Source organism: Amphibalanus amphitrite, unplaced genomic scaffold (genome assembly GCF_019059575.1).
Source record: "Amphibalanus amphitrite isolate SeventyFive unplaced genomic scaffold, NRLGWU_Aamphi_draft 000273F_arrow, whole genome shotgun sequence".
NCBI classification, from domain to species: domain Eukaryota; kingdom Metazoa; phylum Arthropoda; class Thecostraca; order Balanomorpha; family Balanidae; genus Amphibalanus; species Amphibalanus amphitrite.
This window is the reverse complement of record NW_024881768.1, coordinates 303919-324087: the sequence shown is the minus strand read 5'-3', so window position 1 is coordinate 324087 and position 20169 is coordinate 303919. Positions and strand designations below refer to the sequence as shown.

The 20169-nt window shown below is 50.2% G+C and overlaps 1 protein-coding gene across 7 annotated transcripts in view; it reads left to right on the top strand.

The window, feature by feature from the left end:
- Positions 1-705: 705 nt before the first annotated feature.
- Positions 706-20169, top strand: part of LOC122387098 (irregular chiasm C-roughest protein-like) — a 92749-nt gene continuing 73285 nt past the window's right edge. The window contains exon 1 of one of the 7 annotated variants that reach the window (XM_043376945.1): positions 706-1186. The gene's annotated coding sequence lies outside the window, so the exon portion shown is untranslated. Of the gene's footprint in view, positions 1187-18015; positions 18290-20169 lie in introns of those variants that run through there. The other 6 variants (XM_043376941.1, XM_043376938.1, XM_043376940.1 and 3 more) reach the window with 6 other exon arrangements.

Here is a 20169-nt window from a genome sequence, read left to right as displayed (position 1 = left end):
CGACCACTTTCGGAACCATGGCCTGGTGGGCGAGCCTTGCCGCGGCGCGGTGGCCGGCAGCCGCCCGCTCGACTTGTTACCGGATCTACTACACGGCTCCCTGTGGCACTGTTAGCTGAGCTTTATTGGCGGCCAGCAGTCTCTTCCGGGCCAATTTTCGCAATAACACGTCAGCGCATCATCCGCCGGGTAGTTCCGTGAACGTAATGGTGAACCGGGGAGATAGTTTTCGTCCTGAGACGATCGCTCGTGCCGGTACAACGAACAAACGATACATGGCCAATGGGGAGGTTTATGTAACTATTGTTTCTTACTTTTATGCTTTCCAATCACCCAATAATCTAATTATCTAACCTTAAAAATTGTTTGCGAACATAGTGACGTCATCGATGAAAGTTCAGTGAACAAACGCCGAGCAGTTAAGCCGCATTTTCTTGCCGTTTTTGGGCGCTGCGGGGGGCATTTGCCCTAAATGCCCCCTGGATCCGTCAGTGATTGCACCCCCCAAATCTGTCTCTCTTCCACTGACCATTTGTCGATCAGCGATATCGTGGGATGAACGTTTATGGTAACGGCAACTCTCCCCGACAGAAGCGCCTTCCGTTCCAAGCACATTATTCTCGCGCTTGTCCAGATTGTTTTGTCACCACGTGAACACACAGTCTCACCGCCCAGCCAATCAGTGACTGGACGGGTGGTTGTCGTCCCGTTTTCCCAGCACGGATTGAGACGCCAGGCGTCACCTCTGACCCAGCGGCGACGGCTTCTCAACTCTCCCGCGTCGGGGAACATCTGGCCCTCGAGCGCGAGGGGGCGGGAGGGGAGGGGAGGGGTAGGGGCGGCCAGAGGGGCCGGGGGCTTCAGTTACATGTGATCACTGGGGGAGTGCGGTTGGTACGCGGAGTTGGCAGTGCTGCGAGGGAGGATTGTGTTCCAGTCGCGCTGGCCTCGTGTGGTGCCGACCTGGGTGCCGACTGCGTTCCCAGTGACCGTCGACCTGGCCTGGACTCGGCGGCTGGAGAACGCTACGCTGCAGTCTGCTGAACTGGTGTTGGCGAGGAAAGCCCCTAATCTGGGACCAACAGTGCCTGGTGTCATGCTAGTTGTTCGATGGGGTAGCCGTGCTAAAAGATAAAATCGCACATCGATAGATCATCGGACATCCAAAGCCGGCCATCGTCAACAGGTAAGCATGGCGACCGCTTTTCGGTCGCCAGCTGTCTTCTACCCGCTTACCACCCCCTCCCTAGTCCTCACGCCCTATGCTTTTGTCTTCGGTCGTTTTTGCCTTTTTTTGTATAGTGCATGCCCATTACCTACCTACCCATTACCCTGTACCAGTACCCAAGTCTCTATATCGTTTACCTATCCCCGGCAGCTTAGAGTAGTGCGCAAATCCGCTATTTCCCTCAAAGACGGCGTCATCAAATTAAAAATCACCCCATCTTAGGTTAATTTTGTGTGCGAAGTTATGCGGCGCCGTTGAACATTGCACCCATATCCGTAGAAACATGCTGATGACGATTACACACATCACTTGTCTAGTCAGGCGCGCAAGGCACCTATTATAGGTGCTACGCGGTCACTAGTTTTCAACATTAGACATTTTTGGCCATCAGTCTCTCGCTTTGAGCGCCACGATATTTTCCTAGATAGATATTCCGTGCGTCATTTGTCGAGCAAGGTTCCCCTTTCACTGACGCGCTCTGCATAATGCATACAGCAATATTGTTGGCAGGCGGGCCTGTTTTATAATGCAGTGCCCTCGTAGGAAGGGCGCCTCCTGTCTAGTTAATGCACACGTGCTGTCAGGGGAGCTAGGCCACTTGGGGCGGCGGGGACGCAAGCGTCGCCGATTAGCGACCGTTTTGTGTTATCGGGCCTCGTTTGGAATTGAGACAGACGGTGGCGCAATCTCAGATAACCGCACGATCCCGCTGCGTACTTATCTCGCCAAAAGACACCCCTGGGTGCCGTATACAGATACGCCGAGTTCTATTTTGTTTCTGTTTCCAAGATTATTAGCCGGAGCTCGTGGCCTGAGCCGTGTGAGAACGGTGGTGCGGTGACGTCCGTGGCCACTAATTAGCTGCTGATTGGATTCATTAGGCGGGTCGACGTGCGTCATAGACCTCTGTAGGTAGGTTGGCCTCAAACCGCGGTGTCGTGCAAGTCATATATTTGTTCCAGAAACAGGTTTCCGGTTTTTCTTGTTTTTGAATCAATCTTTGAACAAAACTTGACAGCTTGCGGCCTTGGTAGTTACCGGAATTGATCAAAGTGTGTTCATATCATTTTTGGTATCAAAACTTACTCAAACATTTTTTTTTCTGACTCAATGTTTAATTCCTTACAAATTTCTCATCGATATCAGTCACTCTATTTTTCCCGATTTTCGGAGACAGTTTCCAACTGATGACCTTCATTTTCAGTCGTAGAAAGCCCCACAGTGCAGCCTTCAGTGTGTTTCTCTGTGGTTAAACCCTACGTCAACGGCGGGTGTCCGCGGCCCGCAGTTGACTTCTCCCGCCCCTGTCCCTCGGTGACCGGTGCGTTAGAAGCCCCTCAAGCCCTCCGCCCGGACGTTTGCCGCAGAAGTCTGCGTCGGCTTTTGATGGGCTTCCGATAGGCCCGGCTTTTGGAGCGGCGTCGGCGGTGATACCTCGCTCCCCTCTCTGTCCCCCTCCCTCCCCTCCTCTCCCCGGTGCGCCCCGTCCCTCTCTCGGCCGCCATATGGTCGGCAGAGGGGAGTGGTCGCTTCTCGCCTTACTGACGCGTTCACGTGAGTCGTGAATGCTCTAGTCCCGCGGTCGTCTCGTCGGTGGTCTTCACGCAACTGGCCTAATTGATTCCTCCAACATTATCGGTTTTTGTTTGCTGTTTAAAACACACAAAAATAGGTTTGTTGATTTTTTGTATATGGGCATGATTTTGTTTTTAAACAATCGCGTACCTAGTCATATTTTTTTATTTCAGTTTTCTTTCCATATGCATATTCTTTCTCCGATGCTGCAGCATCCTCAGTCTTATATATGAGCAAACCATCGGTGAGTTTACTTTTCGTTCTTTTCCACCAACCCCAGGCTTCGAGGAGGGTCGATTCCCTTCCCTGGGTGCCTGCCGGCTCCCCTCCCGTTCACTCCTGGCTGTCAGCATCATATGCTGTCAGGGCTGGGGTGGGGTGATCCAGGGTGCTGGGAGGGATCCGCCGCCCCTGGCGAGACACCCTACAGACCTCCCCACAACCGGAAGTGCGCGAACCAGAGTACATGATCCCGCTTCAGAGTGACACGGGATGTTTTCGTTGGGGATGAGGCGGTCTCTGATCGACTTGTGATGGGTTAATGAACGTGAGAAGCTGAAATGCAAATGAATAATGATGTTCCTGCGGGTGTGGGGTTGGACTCGATTTCGGGCACGGATTGACTGGTGTGTTGACTGTTGAGGGTTGATCTTTAGCGTTCCAAAGGGATTGTCTATCTGGGGATCGACATGCATGCTTGTTGCATTGTATTACATCCCTTATAATCCCCCGTTACAAAAGCCTGCCGGGTGTAATTTGATCAATATTTACCCGGCTGATTATGCATGAAGAGCTGCGTCAATTTTAATTGCTAGATTTGGAGGCCGCTTTTATTCCTCCTGCTTTAGGTATGTGTTTTTGTTTCACTGCATAAGGTCATCTTTGAATAATGATCCTTCAAGACTTTATAATACATGGGAATCTATGCGGGTAACTTTTCTGTTGTCGAGTGAACAGCGCTTAGAGATACGAATTCAGCATGGTAACCAACCCTTATACCTGATCCCCTTGAATGGCTGACCTTTACCTTTAAATAGCCGGCGGCTATGCGGGTCGTTGCTATGCCCTAAAGAGTAATTAAACTGCTTATAACCATCTTATGTCCCGCCCACTATCCATCTGCTGATAACGGTGTAACCGAGCCCTAGCCGAGTCCACTATAAAGAGCCGTGTACTAGCCGGCATGAACGCCAGCGACATCCCTTTGCCTCGGACGGCGCCTCTGCCTCCGTTCATGTGCCTCTGTTCTTCCTCCATGTCCATTCCCCTGCCTCCGCCTCCCCATCCCTCCACAATCGCCTTCGTGCTCCCTGCTCCTTCTCCTTTACCATCCGCCTCCGCCTCCGCCTCCGTTTCCTTCGAGCGCATTTTTATACATTTTTTTTTTTGCACTTGCAAACTTTTCTAGGGTATTGAAATATTTCTACCCAAAACTCGTAGCATGTATGTCCAGAACCATTTTGTCTGCCACGCGAGCGAATTAAGCGAGGGGTGCGTGTGTATGGATTACCGCGGTGCAGTGTGGGCCTGCCGTATTTCTTCGCCACACCATTACTGTTGATGTTTATAGTTCATTAGCGGTCTTTATTAGCGTGTTCAGTGTTTGCCTTTTAACTGAAGCTGTGTTTAGTCTCATTGCTCTCCCCGCTCGTCAGGCTGTCTGTTGGACGCTGTTCCCCTCGGTCCCCTGCTGAGGGAAGGGTTCTGGGACCGGCTGCGGCTGCCCTGCGCCGTTCCCCTGCGGTGGTCCTGCGCCCTGTCCAGCTCCGCCCCTCTCGGCGCACCGCAGCCCGTCTCAGCCCCCCTCCCGACACCCCAATGTGTTCTCCATGCGTCGTCGCTTCGTCAGCTGAAGCCCACAATATTTTGCCCGCCTGCCGACCGCACGCGTGCGAAGACGCGTGTAAATATTTACCCCCCAAGAAGGGTTTATTTCGGTCCGTGCGCGGCCGCGCGCGGCGGTGACAATCCAAACCACACTGCGAGTAGTGCCCATGACTTCCGAGTTGGGTTTCCGCGACCCGCGCCTGTGCTTTCACCGGTAATCACTGTGAAGGCGATGCCCCGTGTTCTGAGCGGTTCCAACGTCTGGCTGCGCTGTGTCGGCGCTAAGAGCCGACGCGGCATGTTTTACGAAACACCGCGTTTTTGCTGCCCGTCTCGGTGTTACACCGGCGTTGTTCGTTTAGTTTTTTGCCGTCTGTCGCTAGTTCCACTCGTCGGCCGGGCGACACGTGGTCCACAACACAATTAGAACACCGGAGTTGGGCTGAGGTGAGCAGAGGTGTGCACCGGAGTGACTCATGACAAGGCAGTGGGCGCTCATGGCTTGTATAGGATTTTGCTGAAACAGTGATGAAAGCAGGGTGGTCGGAACTGGCGGAAACGATTTCAATTTTTCCGGCGTTTGTGCTCAGGGTCTGAAATACACCACCCCGGCTCACGATTTGACTCACGGCCCACCTCAGGGCATGGCTCACGATCTTAACTCAGGACGGGTCACGACCCCCGCCGGGGCCGATGCCTCTGCCGCCCCCTGCTGTCGACACCGGCATTATTTCTGTTCGCCGAGATTGACGATCGCCGTCGACCGATAGTCAAGTCGCAGGATTACAGCAGAGTATTAGAGCGCGGCAAAATTGGCCCAAGTTCGACCAACTTCCATTAAAGTTTCGTTGCATATTACCATTGGCGGTGGTAATGAACGCAGTAAAACAGCGTTTCGGCGGCGGGCAGCGGGCGGCGCTTGGACGTGCTGACCTGACCAGGACAGGCCGAGCCGACTTCTTCAGCCAGGTGGAAGATTGACCAAAGTTCCCGGGTGTCCCAGTTCATTGGAGCGGGTGACGTGTGAAAGACCGGCGTGGCCAGGTCAATGAGGTCAGGGTCATGGAGGACAGGTCATTGGCACCTGGCAGAGGCTTAGACGGAAGTTTTTTATGAAGGTGGATTGAGAGGAGATTGTTTGGGTGGAGGGATCACCAGACGCTCAACTGCAGAGGAGATAGGATTTTCACAGGAAAGAATGTGGCTCCGGAGAGGAACTGTGTGGAATGCGATGCCCAGATTGAGACTACACAATCTGTTTTTAGGTGATGCGATGTTATGAATGTGAATGTTTTTCCTAGGAGTGTTATCACAGACACGTTAGCAGAGGAAATGCTACTGCAAATCGGTTGCAACGTGAAGATCAATAGAGATTTGCTGTTCGAATATGCATTTGTTTCCCACTCTGTAGATCTATTGATTGTGTTTTATGCATCCCGTCTGGTAACTTAGCTGGCTTCTCTGCCCCCTCCCCCTGTAAGTGATGAAAGGCTTCACAATAATACGCATGATTATTTGAGAGTATGACTAATGCCATGGTGCGTATTCAATTTTACGGAGTAACTCAAGTGGAAGGGAAGCTATCGTATATAGAAAAATACAGCCGGCACGTCTTCAGACTTCCTGGAGAGTTAAGGATACCATGTCTCGCAAGATTCCTTCAGTACTCAGGTTGGTTCACTAGGGAAATAAAGGCGCCATGGTGACGTCACCAGAGGAAATCCTTCACGTTTCAATGAAGGGGTCATTTAAATTGCTTATTTTGGCTCGATATAGTCCTATTTTTTAGTTCCAGCCCCATTTATCGTAATGAGGCGAACTCATTGTAACATTGGTACAACTTTTGATGACACATAATCCTTGGTTTTTTTCTCCAGCTCGCTCGAAAGATGATGAAATTTACATGCATGCCTAATGCCTATGGTTGAAGGGAGATTCTACTGCCGTGGTGACGTCACGGTAAAGGGATTCTGGAGCTCGTGAACGGGGGCTGACTGTCTCGTATGATATTGGCTGACGGTTTGAAGGACGATGAATGGCTGGTTCTAGCTGAATCTTTCTGATGATAGGGTACGCGTAGCAAATCCGGTGTCTGGTTGTTACCTGTAAGTGATACATTGCGCGCCGACAGAGGCATTACCTGATGTGTAATACCCCCCCCCCCCCCAACAAAAAAAAAACTGTCAGATATTGCAATGTTTCCCACAAATTTGATAAATTGATTCATGGGATATGGTTTTAGTTTACTCTTTGCCTGCAATGCACAATGCACAACATTTAGTAGTATAAACCAGAGCAGTTTGCTCTGTTCTCTATGCATGTGGTGAAAATAAAATTTGAGATGCCAATTAGTTACGACATTATTTACAGCAAAGTATGTGCACCGGTATATTTCATGGTTTTGCCAGAGGGCATGGACTACTGCTTGTAGCCTACGCTGCTTGGCCGCACCCTGTTCCGTCCCCCATTATCCCAGGCCACCATTATCACGCCGGGTTGCTGCTTATCTTGCTCGTCAGTCCATCTGCTGGCCAGCTAATTATTCCCCCGGGGTACGGCGCCATCATTGCCTTTATTTACCTTCAATTACTGACCGGCTCTTCCACGGACAGGGTGATTTAGGTACGGTCAGAGATAGGAGCTGGTCACCGAGACTGATCACGTTCCGCGATAGGTTAGGTCACATGTATAGGGGCAGGTCGCTGTGGCTGATCACGTGCCTCGATAGGATCATAGGTCACATGTAGGAGATGGTGGCGGCGACTGATAATGAGTCTAGTCTGCTTGTGCGCTTTCCAATTCGGACGCCGTTTTTTATCGATATTGCTGAAAGTCTGATCTTGTTGATAGGACTGATATCACTGAAATATTCAAATACAATTGATGCAGTGATGACTTGACAAATCCCATATATGGAAAATCTGACGTTAAAGTTCATAAAACACTTTGCTCCTATAAATGTACGCGAGTAGGTATACAGGGTGTCTAAAAAAAAGTGTCTTGGTTTTGAACATCTCCCATTTCCTAATTACATCACCTACATCGTTCAAATTTTCAAGATTTACTGGCAATATTATGACATTTTGTGTGGCAGAATTTCAAGTTCCTAAGCAAAATGGTTTTCGCACCAGAACAAAAAATAAAAAACTCAATTTTGGGCGCTATAGGAGATGGTAAACGTCACAGTCTGCCGACGATTTCGGTAAGACTCCGGCTTTGCCTTGTTGCATCCAGCAATTTGCTCGTCAGTAATTATCTACAGGGTGTTTCACTAAAAGTGTCAAAAAGTAAATACCTATTAAAGTTATATAGAATATGCAAATCACGTGGTTGCGCACGTGGCTTTGTTGCAAATTTTTGGACATTTATGCTTTGTCCATTTAAGATATATTTTACACTCATACGGAGCGAGGGCAGGAGGTCAAAGTTACTAGTCGTTTTTTTTCCTACACTGAAAACTTTTTTACCATTTCCTGAAGGGTAAATCCGCCATAGCATGGTAGCTTGACACACAGACGTTTTTTACCACCTTCCAGATGGTAAATTTTACTCTTTCATGAAGAGTAAACTCGCCAGGGAGGGGTAACATGACACACAGACGTTTTTTACCATCTTCTGAATGGTAAACTCTTTTGATTTACTCTTGTCTAGAGTGTAACATTTTTTGGGTTACACTCTTTGAAAGGGTAAATCTTAAACGGAACCCTTTTCTAGGGAGTAACGCATCATCTACTCTGTGCTTTACCCTCCTACAGAGAGCATATTCTTCTGGCCTACCCTTTGTCACATGGTAATGTTTACTCTTTCCTTTAGTGTAAACCCCCCAGAGGATGGTAACAGACTCACAGACGCTTGCTTCAGAAGCTTCACGAAGCTTCTGTTAACCGGAGCTCACCAACTAAAAAAACATGCTTTAAGAGCAACAATGTATATTTGGCTTCCGTACAAACAATACGAGGGGCACACCAGCCATGAACATTGTGAGACTCTTCACTTATGCATACGAATTTATACGAAGCGTTCAGCAATGCACAAGCGGTAAATAAACACCACGATACAACTTGAATGCACTTTGAATGTGAATACAAGACATTCAGCGCCCTCATATTGGATAAGGCACAGCGCACAATATTTGAAGAGAGCGACGGCGTTCCTGGGTGGTAGCCCGTCTGCGTGAGATAATGAGACTGGATCACTACAGTGCAAGGCTTTTTCAAAGTCACCAACAAAATGCATAAACTTGTAGCATCACAACAAAATTAATGTACGTACTCACAACCTAGGCCACGTGGCCGTGCACGGGGTCCTGTTAACCAGGTCAAATTAGCACCACTCAACGGCATGCCATGCTCTAGCACATCGGTACTTACAATAAAATGTCCACAGAGGCTCTATAGGCGATGAACAACACGCAAGCACAATCACCAACGGCCACGCCGCGCGGCACCGACACTGCTCACATCCGCTCTCGGAGACCAACGGCCGAAAACTGACAGATGCGCGCGGCCTTCAAACCGCAAACGGCCGATCTCGTTTCTGATTGGCTGAGTGATTCCATTTCAAATATCATCTTCACGAGGGTAAACAAGATCCACGCATGAAACGACTATCTGTACACGAGTCACGATACCCAGAAGGAAAGAGTTTTCGTGATGTTCTGGATCGCGAGAGTAATATTGATATTTGCATGGTAATAATACTCTTCGTTGGCGAATAAGTTCATATTAACCACGTACCGTTACCATGCACATAATGGTAGCAAAGAGTTACCCTTTCAATATACTCTTATCTTGCTGGTTTGATGAAAATGAACCCTCCAGGAGATAGTAAAAAAGTTTTGAGTGTAATGCAGAACAAGAACAGGTTATTTACACCGCAACAGGAGGGGTGAATTACACTTACCTTTGGTGCCATCAGAAACATTGAAACCCTATGCCGACTTTTCAGGAAACGTTTTATTCTCTCACCTCGCTACGTTTCAGATTATAAAAGGTTCAAAGGGCTTCTTGAGAGGTTTAAAAGGGTTCCTTCGATGCCGGTCCCAGTCCAAAAAAGACGGGGTCCCCCACCTCTCGGCGGAAACCGTTGAAAAGGTCAGGGTCTTTTTGAGGGTCTTTGAAGATAACAAGAAGCTAATTTCAACATCAGAAATAGCAAAGGCCTTACAAGTTATCAAAAACAGCCACTATAATGGCTGTAACCACCAGGAACTGGCTGGATTAGAAGTTCCCGGGCCAAATAATCAGCTGCCTCGCCGCCCGCCTCTGGCCAGCGCAAAGCCCCGATCTGTTTCATGTTTGTCACCGCTTTACTTCTGGTTTTGGTCAGTAGCTCTCGCAGAGCTGAGGAAGACTCAAGTCGCTTCACTTCGGGAGCTGAAGAGCACCATTCAAGGCTTTGCCGACAGTCTGGACGCTGAAGATGAAAACGGGCTGTGAGGCACCTCCGGACACGTGCCGAAACGGTGCATCAAAAGAAGGGGCGGATATGTGGAATAGGTTTGAGTGACGGTGCTATCGTTTTTATATATTCAAATGTCCAACAATTGCGGATGAAATGGTATGCAAATTTCCGTAGAAAACATTGTTATTATGTGCATTATGACCTTTTACTTTTTGACACTTTTAGTGAAACACCCTGTACAACTATTAGAGACCAAAAACGTCACGCAAAACAGACAATGGAATTGCAATCACCCATTAGTCTCAGAACAGCGCCGTTGCCATGCCTGACTCTTCCGTCAAAAGCTGCAGTCGCTGACACCGTGCAAAGGACTTGTGACACACTGCCACATTGCGCACATCCAGAAGCTGTGCACGTTTGAGTAGGAATTTCAAAACTGTCCATCAGCTATCGTTTCTTCTCTTTATGTGTTTCGGAACAAAACCGAGTAGTGGATTTTGCCATCAAAGATGAAGCCGTCGACTGTCGAGGCATGGAAACTCGCGTCGTCTGAAAATCAATCAGTGTTGATCATTGCCCATGTTTGTAGCTGTGTTTCAGCTTGCTGCTGTGCTCCAGACGGCAGTTGTACACGGTGTCCTTACTTATATGTAAAGGTTTCAAAAATGTATTGATGAGTTTGTTTCTGGATTTATGATCAGACGAAAGGGGCCCAGACTCTTCAGGATCGACGGCAGGCTGTGACGTATCATCTCCTACAGCACGAAAATTGTTTTTTTTAATTTTCTTGTTCTAGTGTAAAAACTATTCTGCCTAGGAACTTGTAATTTTACCACATAAAATGTCAAAACGTTGCCACTAAATCTAGAAAATTTGAATGATGTAGGCCCTATGGTTACGAAACGGGAGATGTTCAAAACCGTGACACTTTTTTTGAGACACCCTGTACATTTACAATGTGCACATTTTCGGCAATATACCAACAGCTGTCGTTTTTGTTAGTGGTTATCAATATCGGGAATGATGCATGCATGAGGCCTGGGAATTCGCTGGATGTTATCGAGCGCTGATTTCACCATGCACGAGGGGGTCTTCGTATGATTAATGGCTCCTTCAAAATATTGCCCCAAAATTGTCAGTCCATCTATTCAGAGCGCATCAGGTACCGCTGGAAAAACATACAGCTGTCGGTTTGTGCATCCAGCTTCCAGCGAAGTTTCGCAAACTGACCGTGCCATTAATCATTCTGATTCCCCGGAGACACTCAAGTTCAGATCCGTGCGGCTCGCCCTAGTTGTTTCCTGAGACCCCAGTTTCAGACTGTTCCGTCGTGGCTGGACAAAATATAGCCGGCTCACCACCGTCCTTCGTTACCCCCTCCCCGTCAGCTCCGCCCCTCCCCGCCCCTCGGCGTCAGCCATTGATCGGGGGGGGGGGGGGACAGGGCGTCTCGTGATCGGGTCACACGCCCCCCACGGCGCCATAATGATCGGCTATTAGCACCCCGTGGGAAACGCGCCGTGGTCCGCTCATCAAAGCTGTATGCGTCCTTAGCCGGCGCGCGGCCACTGCCCAGCGCATGTCCTTACTCAATGTCTACAGCGCGAGTCATGGCAATGGCCAGTCCGGGGAATGAGCATTGTCAGGGACGGGGCAGTTCTAGCCGGCTCGATAAGCTATAATTCAGCATATTCTGTCTAATTTACTTGCAATTCAGTTCCGCAAAATGCACTTTTTTGCCCTCTAATGCCTAAAAAACTACCAATAGTCTGCCTTTTGCTTCACTCCACTCCATATATCTCCAGAGTCCATACATTAACATATGTAATAAGAGCAGTCATGTGGCGCGATAGAACAGTACAATCCGAATTCCAACGCAGTGAACTATAGATCGCTCCTTTCTCCTATTATCACCAACGCTGCCTTCCTCAGTGGAGTGTCCGGTTTTCTTTCGTTTCTGCGCTGCAAATGCCGACATATCCGGCGTGTTTTTCGCACCATCTGGCCCATCTCTGTCTCCTCTGGGGGGTGCGAGGGGGGGGGGCGATCTCCGTTCCTCCCCAGTGATACATCCATCACCCGCGGACAACAGACCGACGCTATTTATACCCTGTTTACAGGCCGCAATAACTTGCCGGAAATAAGCTTTCCGATCCGTTTAGATAGACCGGCGGTGACATAGCTCGGGGCCGGCCGGTCGGTAGTCGCTGGACAAGGAACGAATAGGGTTGGTGGGGTGGAGGTCTGGGGTGATCAGGGCTGGGTGGCCACACACCGTGTCGAATTGGAAGCGCCCGAGGCGCTGGCCGCGGTCGTTGATCGCTGGACGGAAGGGCAGGGATTAGATGAACGCGGGGCGTCGACGCCGACTGTCATCGATGCCGACGATCTGGCCGAGAGAGGTGACTGGCCGAGGGGTGGGGTGGGGTTAATCAGACCAGGTGACTGGCCGCGTGGTGGGGTAAGTTTGAATATTCGACGATACCGGTGGATGCCCTGCTAATTAAACACAGCGGTGCAGCGAAACACGGGTGCGTCTGAGATTCTATCTAAATTTACCCGTTGAAGTGAAATGATAAAATGAAGCTACAGCCGGTCAGTCGTCCTTTGAACGTCGTACCTTTTTCCTTTCTCACCCTGTCGCCGAGGAATTTTTTGTTCAAACCCCATTTTTTCGCAAGCACTTGATTTAAGTCGTATTTCCTAAATGATGAACACAAAGCACTGCTTGAAACTTAACTCAGAGAACATATAGGTACGTAACAACTAATGAAAGCAAATATAGGTGCAGTTTTTTTTTCAAAACCTAGGTCTTGCGTTCGGAATGGAAGAGATTCAGGTGTCTGAGGGTCAGTCGACATCCCAGCGAGCCTGTTGGCCCTGGACCTGCAGCGTTCTCTGTTCGTGCCGCGTGTGGCCGCGGCCGGTGGCCTGATGTTTTAACAAACACATCAGCTTGACACGGCGGCCCCACGCAGCCGACACGCTCGGCCACAGGAGGCGGCGTGGCGTGCGCGGTCGGGCACGCGGCGCCTCGGCCTCGGCGCCACCCGGGCTGGCTCGCACCCTTCCCCTCTGCCCTGCAGCTCAGCTCCAGCCCCCCACAGCCCCCTCCCAGCCCACGGCCAGTGTTTGGGCCCTCTCTCAGCGCCGGTAAACGGTGACGGAGGACGGGAACCAGCCCGAGCAGCGGCTGAACTCTGCAACTCACGGCGCCCACGGCTGCCCCATTTCGGCGGCTGCACGGCGTCCGTCCAACAACTGAACTGGGGAGGAGAGGGGAGGGGAGTTCAGGGCTGGACGCAACGGAGGCATGTGGGCCATTCACGTTGATGATCCTTGTTGACGACCGGCCTCCTGGCCTTGAAAGGTCAGACGCCAGACTCCTCGCTACCACGCCGGCCGCATTCGTGACCGCGAGGCGTGCAGTGAGTGCACCGCTTCTGATTCCGTGTCTGCTGCAATTGCATGTGCAATCTAGACCATTAGCACAGCACGGTCCTGACAAAGTGCATAACTCCCCGCTCACCGCTAACACTGGTCTGGTCGCGCTCGCGTCGCTGGCACGCCGCGGACAGCTAGCACTACTGTGGTGCTTTCGGACCGTGGGGAGAATGACCTCCGACAGTTGCAGCCCGCCTAGGCCATGGTTTCGGCTCTCCTGAGTTTCTACGTTTTCAGTTCACGTGGTGAGTGGTCCCGTCCCTGTCGAGTCAAACTCCCGCTCGCTCTCAGCTAGCTCCCCTGGGCCAGCCTCGAGCGGCGACGGTGAACGAGGCGCACTTTCGGCGAGGCAGAACTGCATTAATCGCACCGACTAACGAGCGCTAGTAGCGACGGATAATTTATGTCCGCGTTACAACCGCTGCGGCTTCGGCTAACATGGAGACGGTGGTGGCAAGGACTGGCTTCCGCTGTTTAGACACGAAATTACACATGAACACAATAGTTAGAAGCCAAATGCTTTTTGAAGGTGACAGTTCTGTGCAATTTTGCTGGAGGTATTAACCCTCGCATGTGTAGGGGGGGGGGGGGGTCGGATGGACCCCCCCATGGTTTTTCGCGAATAACTCGCGTAAAAAGCGGCCGATCGCGACGAAACTTTCAGTACCCTCACATTGATCAATTTTACACCTACCCTGAAAATTTCATGACCCTGACCCAAATGACCTTTGACCTGTGACCTCTTTTCCGAGACCATGTTTGGCCGGAATCGCGATTCTGCGTATATCGGCTCGCATTAGCCGCGCGTTTGCAAGCTTTTCGTGGTTTCAAACGTTCAAACATGTGATTTGATGTTGCTTCCATGCATTAGGGTGGGTGTCAACGTCACCTGAAGGTCAGGTCAGGTCATTGACCTTTGGTGACCTCGGGTGACCTCGGTTCACTTTTTCGAGCTGTACATGTTTCTAGGCTAGTTTTTGGAGCTGAATTCGAATTTAGCAACCATTTGAACATTTACGAAGTAGTTTTGGTGCCTTCGTAACATGTTACGAAGCTGTCGGAGGCGGTTGACACGTACTACGAATACCCGTCACGACGCCTACTGGTTGACCTGACATGACCTGACCTGACCTGGTCTAAATGCTTAAAGACATCACCTGTGATCAAAACTAACACGATATTCGTGATCAGCACCCCGAAAAACCCCTTAGCAGCCACCCTTTACGACTTTCTAACAGGTCCCGATTTTCCCGACTTTGGGTCATTGACCTGACCTGGAAGGTCAACCAATGACCTAGGACCTTAAAATTGGGTATTATCGGCTTCCTCTCGTCACGGGCAACACGCTCGTTTTTTCCGCGAAGCTCTAGCTCGATCAGGGGCCAAACGGCAAGGGGGGGTCCAACCGACCCCCCCCCCCCTACACATTAGAAGCTGGCAAACGCCGCACACATGCGAGGGTTAAAATAACAGTTTTAACTGTCATCGTATTGATCGTTTCAACACAACAATTTATTGGCCAGCGCTTCTAACTAGTGATGTCAATTACAGAAAATCTGAATACCGATACCAAACCAAATACCAACATAAACCGTGAAGAAATACCGATACCGAACCAACTTCATAACATGAGGGAAATACCGACTTTTAACCAATTTCTCAGCCTCTTATACATAAGTGAGGGTTCATAATACCAACAAAATACCAACCACACAAGGATTGAAATACCAAATACCCAGTTGGTATCGATTTGATATCGATATACCAAAAAGTTGGTATCCGATTGACATGTCTACTTCTAACTCACGGGTGAACCAAAGAGCCACTGAAGTCCAACCACAATAAATCAGCATGAGCGAGCTGTAAATAATCGGCGCGTTACAAACGGCGTGCGAATAGGGGGCGGTTCCAGGGACCTAACCACTGGGTGGAGAGCTCTCCGTCATGTGTCAGGTAGCACCGCCCTCCCATTTTACCGGCAAAACTGGCTGGAGTTCAGTCACAAACTAAAACGGGACTAACCCGGCGAGGACGGCAAGAGCAATTATGAGATTCGATCGAGCGTGATTGGCTGCTGTAAGTAAGAGCCATCCTTCATTGGGAGGAATGAGGAATGAGGTGACGGCATGGGACACCCTGCCAACCCGTTTGGCATGGGCGTGTTGGAATGTGGGGGATGTTGGTTCAATCCTCCTCGGCAAGGGAGCGGTGCAGTCACAGCTGAAATGCTTGGAAGTCTGGTCTGCTCTGGTCTCAATGAAGTCTGGTCTTACAGGCTCACGCGACCCGGAATCGAGTGGAGAAGGATCGACATCGAACTTCGAAAGCTGCGCGAGGCACAGACGCCCAGCCGGCTACCCGGAAGGAAGGGATGAAGACAGACGTCGGTGACGGGGTAATACCGAGTACCCCCGGCGCCGGCGACACGCCCCGCCGCGCCGTTGCCGACGCGTCTGCGGTCCGCGGCGGCGCGTCGACACCGACGATGGATCGGCGGCGGCATCGTCGGCCGAATGCCACCCGGGGGACGAGGCGCGCCGGAACAGCTGTCACCCCCCCCCCCTCCCCCCGATCGGGTGGTCAGCTGATGGCCTGGGGGTGACCGGGAGAGTGGTCACAGACACGGGACACGAATAGTGACACTTGAGAGGGGGCGGACGGACGCGGCCGGACCGCGAACAGCTGACCGGGATGGGGCGGTCTGTCAGCTGGGGTGACTGTCGCAGCTGTTTGTCGCCTCCGCGGTGGTCGGCAGCTGGATTCAGAACCGGTCCTACCCGGCTGTGGTTCGACATGGGATGTAGGAGGCGTTGGACACCGATGGAAATGACTTCGTGCCGGTGCAAATATCTTGCAATTCGAAGTTCCTAGTTTTGATAAAAGATGGGTCAGGTTTGGATCGATCTGAGAGCTGCAATGAGCAATTATAAAATTTATTTGTACATATGACATTTGTTGCATGATGAAGCTTCATAGCGAAACAGCGTCGTAGTTGATGGGTAACTTCCTTCATCTTTCCATTGCCAACCAAGTTCAACATCACTTCATTGCACCAATATTGTGCATGCTTCTGCATTCATACGAGCGCAGACAAGAAATTTTCTTCCACCGATCTTGGTATAAGGCTTGTATTATCATACCCGCACCAATGCACCATGTGAGCAGCCTTTAGCGTCTTCCATTAGGAACAGTCTGGTCTTCAACAGGCTTTACACCTCCATACGCAGCAGTTTAGAGGCAGTTCGTTAGCGTTGGTTTCTTAATTAACTACATATAGGGGATGATGTCCGGTCATTTGGGCTTTCGTCGGTTCCTCTTTGACAAATAAATTTTACTTTATTTAGTTTTCTAATAACAATGTTTTACTTTTCGAATAATAATCTGACGGTAAATGAAATGAAGTGTTTTAAACTTCCACTTTGTTCTTGTCGTGTGTTTTAAATGTTCGAGCTATTTTTGGAACTCGACCTTTTATAATGCTCTGGGAACGATATGGAACTTCATTATTCTCTGACTTCTATTTCTTTTATTATTGGCTTTACATGATTTTAGTATGTCATATTTATCATTTGTTTGTTGATAAAATAGTTAATTTCTATCTATTGAGCTAGCTATTGATTTTAGAGGATTAACTATTACCGATAGCTATTCGATCTGTGTTGCAGGGGTTGGGGAGGGGTATAATCGGAGCATGTCGGAGCTGATCGTTGCTGTAAAAGTCGTCTAACGAAAGGAGCGAGAGACACATATCGCTATCTTTATAGTAGGAACGTGCCACTGCAGACATTGGGGCAACGCCCTACATGAACCCAAATTTCGTTTTTTTATATGCCTGCTTTGGTTACTTAGTCTGGTGCGCTTATGTATACGTTAAAAAAATATTTCAATATCACAAGACACAAGTTTTAATAAAACGCGGCATAATCGTAACGACTTTTATTATAATTTTCTTCTTTACCCTGAAATGTTCGAATCTCGTTTACATCCGTTTGCTGCTGGGGAAAAGTGGTCGGGGGTCATATGTGACCATTACATACACCAATACCGGCGGAAGCGTGCGACACTTGGGCAGTGTATGAAGGTCACTGTATCTCATTTTTGTGTGATATATGCTAAAAGCGACGAATTGGTCAAATTTCACAGCTGTCGTTATCTCCAAAATCAACCTATGGATTTTTGTGTGCTGTTTATTTTCAGGTTTCTCTTTTATTTGAGTTTGACGAGCTTCATGATGGTATATTTGGTGCTTTCCGCCGTCATGCTTATCGAAAAATTCATGTCATGTTTTCCTTTATTCCACATTACGGGGCAGAACGGTGACTAGGCGGGCCAGTGTCGTGGCTGAGCAGTGACGTTTGGACCCGGCACGGCGTCTGCCGTCTGCGGTCACGCGCCAGCCGCGGCACGCGTTTCCGACAGCGGCGGTGTCGGTCGGCTGGCGGTCAGTCGCCGCCCGAGGCATGCATCACCCCCACCCACCCTTAACCCCGCCGTCGGACGACCCACGCCCCCTCCCACCCCCTGTCTAGCCAGTCTTTGACGGGAAGGTTGGTCTCCGGGCGCCGCGGGTTGGTCTCTCCGCCACGCCGCCGCGTCCCGGACCGGCGCAGTGGCGGCGGCGGGGCTATTTCGGGTCGTCAGTCGAGCCATGTGCCGGCGCCGTCGTCGTCGGCGGCAGCGCGCCGGCGCCGACGCGCTCTCAGTCGGTTCTGCCGGGCCACGTGACCGGTCGCGCCGCGCGTGCTGCCGTGACCCGTGCGCGAGTGGGCGGCCCGAGAGAGCACGTGGAGCCACGTGGAGCCGTCGACTGAGGTGAGCGGTGCGAACTCTGATCGCACGTGGCACGGGGTGATGTGGGGCTGTGTAAGCTGTTTACAATTAGGGTGACCATTATGGCGAGAGTGCTTCATTATGTGGCGAGTTGCGGCTCGAGTTGCATCTCATCATGTTGCACGACAAGCTGCAGCGAAATATGATGACACCGCTTTCTGCTTATGGAAACAAACCCTTGTTTTAAAACAACTTTTTAGGCATATTGAACAGTGAACACAATCTAAAGCTGAATATTTGAAGAAGATGATGCAATTCCGCATGGACCTATGGACTTATCCCTTTGTGTGATAACGACAGCCACATGAACTGTTGCATACATGATGTCACCTCTATTGTGTACACTCCATATCTATAAATAATCTCATCTCGGCAAGGAGAAGTTGACCTTCATCAGGGACAATGGCTGTCGCCAGTGATGCAACCTGCCTTATCTCGCTAATGTATGTACCCCAGCTCAGTAGCGCGAATCTGAAGGGTGCGGGGTCTGCTCCCTGTCCCTCGACGTGTTCGTTTTGGACAACAGGCAGCGCTTGCATCTTCAGTCAATTGGCAGCGCTTCTTTGGGCTGTTGAAAAGGTTATTGGCCAGTAATTCTTGGTCAATTGTTATCGCGTTGGCACTGGCTGCCCCTCTGGACTCTGGTCCTATTTGCGTTGATAGGTGGCGGTTAGTCATAGTTCATGGCCTATGGTTACATGCATTCTTGGTTAGTTGAAGCTCAGACCAGCTCTGTTCATTGTTCATGATTGGTTGAACCTGTGCAGTGTTCAATTTTAGTGTTCAGCGACTGACAACCACGAGACTCTGAAATCCACGTCTACAATCACTTTATATGCTCACTGGCCTTCCTTGTAATCGCTGTCCAGTTTGCCAATCTGTCCATGGTTCAATCACAGCCAGTTGCGTAGTTGTCTCTATTGACTGGCCACAGCTACCCAGCGCGCCAGGGTGACCACTGGTCAGGACTATACAGTATACAGTCACCGAGGTGACGCTTGCCGACCACTGACACGTCAAACCAGTGGGCGGGGGAGTTGGGGGCGTTAACATGACGCCAGCAGCGCCGAAAGGAGACACCGGCACGCGAGCGACGGCCGGTCAGCCGCGACCGCCTCCGCTCGTGGGCGCTGCCAACCCAGGACCACCTCACTGACCAGGGGACACGGCGCTTCATACCAGACAAGCTCGTCGAAATCGGGAACGACGGAAGGAAGGTGCGGGTTGCCCTGCCGGTGCTTTGCGCGGGGAGCGTAGCCGTAGTACGGGGAAGCGTCGCGACGGAGTTTGGATGGAGTGTTTCCGGTCCTGGTAGGTCAACAGGATGCAGTGGGCGTGACGACATGGATTCTCCTGTTCGGTTGTGGAAACATATGTCGCTCGTGGAGGCAATAGCCGGGAAGATGTAGATCTGGGTCATAGCTCACCAGAACTATGAAAAAAGCAGGATTATGAAGGATAAGACAAAATGGAATGGAGCTGAGCCCAATGTCTGTGTAGTGGCGGGATACACCTGGGTGCTTGCCAAGTATCGGGCATGCTTTTTGTGTGCACTCTAATGTTTCTTTTTATTCCGTTCACATAGGTACTCATAATCTTTAAACTTCACATCAATCTCATTATCTAATGAAGAGCTTCCTGAAACTCAATAACCATCAAAAACGTTACCTGAAACTTTGACACTGTTCGGTGTTGTTATCATTATCCCATTTCCTTTGCTATTAGGCGACTGGCATCCCGTTTACTGCCGAAGTGGCGACAGCACAGGATCGCTGAGCTCTGACACTCTACAGTCTACATCTCAAAAGTCCGGTGGTGGTGTGTTGGAACAAGCTGTTGGTGACACGGTTGTAAGAAAATAT